A 6,000-nucleotide genomic window follows, 5' to 3' on the forward strand; every position below is an offset into this window, starting at 1 on the left:
CAGTACCCTTCCCTCATTTTCAGTAGCGTCAAAAGTCTCCTCAGCTCTCATGACTGATAATTCTCCCTTGCTTGCTTATCCAGCAGCCAGCTGCTACCACATTCTGCTCTGCCCCACCACAGGTGGCTGCTCCACTGGTGGACACAAGCAGAAACCTGAGGAAGGGAAAGAGATAGGCATTCAAAGTGATACGCATTCAAGAGAGCTGCCAACCAGCTGCCAAGGGACATATGAAGGGATATGCATTCAAAAGAGCTGCCAACCACTTTGAGCTCCTCAGCAGGAGCTTCCTGCTGTGAATGATGTTTTTTGATAGCCTCCGCTGCTAGTCTACTGCTCACAACTCGCCTCTTTTACTTATGCGCCAGACCAAAACTGAGAGAGAACACTGTCCTTCCAAGTCTAAGCCCTCACATGCAGCAACAGCTCTGCACCAGTACCTTCATCACGTGAGTATAAATTAATAATGGAGACAGATCAGAATATAAACCAAACCCAGCAGGAACTACCAGTAGCAATTATAATGTTCTATATAACTGCAAAAGGTTCACCATGCTTTTTTATGCATTAAAAAAGCAGGTAGGTTGCTTTCTTTTTAATCTTTTTTTTTTTTTTTTTCCCCCCAGGCAGAAAGCCAGCTTAACAGGGATAAAAAAATAAACAAATTAATTAATTAATTATAAAAAAAAAAGTCTTAAGAGCTCTTTTTGATTAAAAATAAGCGAGCGACCATCTCACCCTCTCTCTTTCAGGGTCCCAGCTGTCCACCAAGTATAACTGTTAGCCTCAAGAGAAGTATCTCACCAGTTTCTAAGCAAGGCTGTGGGGCTTTCATTAGGGCATAGCCTGCAAACAGCCCCAGCTGTACCACAGCATGCACAACCTTTGTATGAGAGCACTGGGATTTGGGTAGTCCCTTAAACCCCATGAACAGGGGCCTATCAGCTCAGTGAGTTACCAGACCAACAAGAAATAGGTGGTGGCTGAAAGAAACAAAGTCATCTGCATCCTGTTTCACAGGAAAGAGACTCATTGAGGGGGGAAAAAAAGAGGGGGGGTAGAGAAAAAAAAAACAAATTACGAAAAGGATTCAAGTCATGGGGTAGATGATTCACTCCAAGATAATGCTTGCAGCAACAGAAGAACTGAGCTAATATGAGCAGTTAATTTCTGCACAAGACACAACATATCCATAGGTCCATCTCACCACCAAGAAGGGGAACAAGGGGTGTGAGGTCTTCCCCCTGCTCCCACAGCTGCAAGGCCATGCCCGCTGTCATGGGCTCCTTCCTCACTACACAGGGACCAGACACTACAGGAGCAGAACCTGCCTCCACAAGCCTCCAGCTCCCCACAGCTTAAAGAGAGACACACACAGCAAACCTTTGCCTCCAGGAAGGGCAACTATTCTCTAACAATGATTAAAAAGAACATTGTTTGCAAAAATATCTAATTCACAAACATCTTCCCTCCAGTTCCACACAGCCTATCCTCCTGCTGCAACCTGTCCCTCTTGCCTTAACTCCCTCCTCACAGATGCTTCTATTTATCCCATAGAGGAGTAACTAACCACCCCTCGAGTGGTAATTAAGAGCTCCCAGGGGTTTTAACATGCTGCTGCCAGGCCCAGGCCAACTGTGGTGCACCAGTATGAGGGCTGGGGGGTTAACTGGTGTGAACTGGGGCCTTCTAGTTCTCAGCTGCAAGTCAGCCTCTGAGGCTCAGCAGGAGCTTGCAGGTATCTTCAGTGGTGAGGAACAGAGTCTTCTCTGCTAATTAGATTGTTAATGAAAGGCTGGTAGGTTATTAATTAGAAATTAAGAGGTGGTTCCTCAGTCTATCTCAGTGTTAGGTGATAGGAGAAGGTTCAAACTCTCTAAAACAGGAGCAGGCTGGGAGGCAGAGCTCCAGGTGATGGAGAACGGCTGCTCTCCAATTCTCCCTTTGAAGAGATTTTGCTGCACAAATGAAACATCAAGTTGTGACGTCATGGAGCAACAGTGACAAAAATAACAGCCTTGGGTTTAGGCTGTGGTTAGAGGAGGGGCTCTATGCCTCTGCTTTTAGGGCAATCTGTGCTTGTTTCAAGGCAAGTTGTGCCTGTTTCAGGCTGATGTAAAACACAGAGCAATTTTCATCAATGACTGAGAAGGGTCTTGGTTCATGAGTAAAAAAAGGTCCTGCTGGTACCTTTCCCAGCTTATGTTAACTGACGGATGTAACATGTTCTGCAATCTTCAGATGCAAGATGCCATCATTTTCACCTAACAAATCTTGAACAACTTGACACCTCAGCTCACTCTCCATGACATACTCTGACAATTGAGGCCAGTGCCGAGCTAAGGCTAATGGGAAGAGTATTAATTGCCTGCAACACATAAAGTATTGTCAGAGATAGACCCATTAGCAGAAGAGGGAGTGACTGTGTGCTGCCAGAAATGCCTCTTGACCTTTGGAAGATTTGCCCTGTCTGTTTTGCAAAAGCTGAAGATGAGCTGCTATGAATCTATCAGAACAAGGCAAATTTAATCTCACATTAAACTGAGTCATATAAGAAGCCTGCATTAAGAAAGGGGGACTAATTTCCCCTGCCATGGTACTGGTAATCTGTGTACTACTGGCTGCTACACCACATTGCAGGTTATGATTCCTTCAAGTTTTAGTACCTGGCAGCAACTGGGGATGTGTAAGCTTAAGGGACAAAAAGGGCACACTCCCAGTATAGGAGCATGATGCAGACCAAGGCAACTCTATCCTCATCAGATCAGCATCTGCTCCTAAAGAACAGGTATAGCTGAATTTCTTCTAGGACAGATGGGCCAAGTACATAATGGAACAGAAATTCAGTCAAGCAAACTAATCCAAAGAGTAAGTTAGCTGCAGTGCATTTGACATTGCCCTTGTTATTAGTTAAAAAAATATGCATCTGAAGTCCTACTGGATTCACCCCAAGAACAGCCAGAGAACAGAAGAAAGCAAGCCTGACCTGCTGTGTCCATCAGGTTTGACACATCACCCTCCTGCTATGCCTGCAGAGCCACTACCACTTCCTGAGGATAAGAGGTTGTAGTAAATGTACCTGACTGAAGCTGGAATCTGTACCAGGAGTGAAATCCCTTCTTCCTGCCTGAGGTTCTCCAGCAGGAAAAAATGAAGCAACTGGCTGCAGTAATGTTTTATTCTGGAGAACAGAGATTCAGAAGACTGCAATAGAGTTGATTTAGTGAAGAGTTAAGTAATGTGTTTCCAGAGACGGTGGCTTTCTCCTTGGTATGTGACAAAATAGGTTTGGGTAGGGATTCTGTCTTAGTGCAGCTGAGATTTCTTTAAGAAAGATTGACAAAAACACTGAAAGAAGAGTTTTGCGGTTGGAAAGTAAGCCCACAGCTTTTCATTATGTAGCCAACCCAGTACATCCATAATATTTCAAACTCTTACCAGTATTTCTTACACTAGGGGCTTATTGGCAGCAGACGGTTTGGCATTAGTGCAGCTTTCTTGAAAACCTGTGGGACTCCTGAATGCTTTGTCTACTGTTTCCCTACATCCCAGCCCAAGCTTTAGTGTAGTATATGGGTTTTATTTTCTTACTCACTAATAGGCAAGTCACAAGCAACTAGAACAAACTGACATTTCAGTGAAAAGAAATAGGGCGTATTTCATTGTCAAAAGAAAACTAAAAACCGTTGGTGAGTCACGCAGGAACCTTACATTTTAGAAAAGCCCTTAAGAGACCATCACACCCTTCTCTCTCCAAATCTGTCCCTGTTTATCATGACTACAGGAGCCATTACTTCAATTCTTAACGCAGAAAACCCTATTACCTTTTGGTTTTGCATCCCTGAGCTGTTTGAGCATAAACAAAATGTATGTTCAACTTTCAAAACTGAACTATTGTAAAGCAGTCTAGAGTGATAATTTGCAGTGCTGTACATCTAATATTCTAATCATTACTTGGACCAGAAGCAAGCTGCTACTTAATTCAACCTTTGCTTGAACTAAGTGGGGGAAGGATGGAGATAAGCCTTAGCTATGTGGTATGTGCGGTGCTCCACAGCATCTGCTTCATGAAATTGAGTTTGTTTCTATCTCCTTCTCCCAGTGGGCTCCTGTGTAGAAGGAGCTCCTGCTCCTCAGCTGCAGTCCAGCATCTAAGTCTGTTTTCTGGAGTGGTGACAGGTATTTTTCTATATGTGTTATGGACTTCTGCCTTTCAGCTGAATAGTAGCAACTGAGCTTGCACTTAGAGCTCGCCCCAACTGCAAAGCTACCATACCCTTTCATGGTAGTCCACAGTAATTCAATCACTTGCAATCCTACACCCATACCCATGCACAGGTAGTTTGATACTGGCCCTCAATTTACCTACTCTTCACTAATACAAAGTTACCTCACACACACTAGCATATATCCAACAGTACAGGCATATAGGGAAATATCCCTGAAGTCACAGAAGGAAAACTGAGGCACAGGATGCAAAGGGACCTGATTAAGATCATGAAGGTGGTCAAACACAGAGCTAAAAATTGGACTGCTTGCTAAATGCCTTAGGCATTGGCCCTTCCGTCTATTGAAAATACCCATCAGACTTCCTGGGGGACCTAGGAGTTTCCTCTGTTATTGTACAAAACCAAAGCTGAATGCAGTTTAATGTAAGAAGTCTTCATTGGCTGGGCTATCTGTTTCCATTCCCTGCGTGTGCCTCTCCCTCCTGGCTTCAACAGCACTACTCCTTTGCCCTCTCCTTATATGTATGATTGTATCTGGCCTAAATACAGGTGTTATGGAAGCAATTACAGCTCCCTTGGAGCAGATATGATGCATGGCAGCTCATTAGTGGTTTGCCAGTATTAAGGGAATGACTCCTTGATTCCCTTCTGACCTCACCTATTGTCTAGGAAATGAGAAAATTTGTTTTGGCAATGGGGTCTGTACTTTCCAAGGCTCTGTTATACTGAATTCTGCCCAGAAATACAGATCAAAGTAATTAACCAAATAAATGCACAAAAGACCTTATCATTCCCTATTTTGGTAGCAACTATACAAAGTCAAAGTCATTTAAAAATTCACTGTACGAGTTTATTAGAAAAGTTACTCTTTTATAAATTACAAAAAAATAACATTTCACAGGAAATCGGAGAAAAGTCAAGTTATCACTGTCAGAGGTTCTTCTAAATTGTACCCAAACTCAAGATATTCATCATGAGTTATGGGAAAGTTAATACTGTAGGAATAAATTAACCACAGAATTTTAATGGCTTTATTGTGTGACAGTTTCTAAAGCCCAACCAAATATCAGCTAGGGAATTCAAATGTAAGAGATATACTCTTAATTCCCCCAGTTATGGATTTTTTTTAAAATCCCTTCTTATGATATAAGGGTCTTTTAAAATATTGCACCATGAATATACAGCTTACTTAGGGGTAGCACATTTCACCATTTTTGCAAAGCCAGAAGCCAGCTTAATCTTTCATCTTTTTGCAGAGAAACAGCAGATGCATAAGTATATTTTAGGGAGAATAAAATGATTGAGAGAGAGAGGGAGAATGTGTCAGTCTTGAAATATCTCTGTGCACAGGACTTCAGCTGACACATAGGCCCAGAGCTGTTAAACCTCCTGACTTTGGGCATAGCTGCTTGCACTGTATGTGTTAAGAGAGTGGTGCACTGCTCTGTTTCATGTTATTTTCAGCTATTGTGATTGCCCTGCCCAGTGCAGCTCTGTGTTTCAGATACTGTTTTCATAAAGACATGGTTGCGAAACCCCTCCACCAGAATCACAATTGTATCTGCCCTGGCCATGGCAGCAATCAAACTGTGTTGGGTTAAATACAGGGTCAGATGCTCAGGGGTTGTGTCCTGACTGGTGCTCGAGCAGGAAGGCACGGTTGTAGGAAAAGAGACTCAAGCAAAACCTCCCTTACAAAATCAAAAGGCACATTTAAAACCTGACCTGGAAGAACAGGCTGGGCAGCCTGAGCTCTGTAATGAAGTCAAGC

This window comes from Strigops habroptila, chromosome Z, assembly GCF_004027225.2.
Source record: "Strigops habroptila isolate Jane chromosome Z, bStrHab1.2.pri, whole genome shotgun sequence".
Classification (NCBI taxonomy): domain Eukaryota; kingdom Metazoa; phylum Chordata; class Aves; order Psittaciformes; family Psittacidae; genus Strigops; species Strigops habroptila.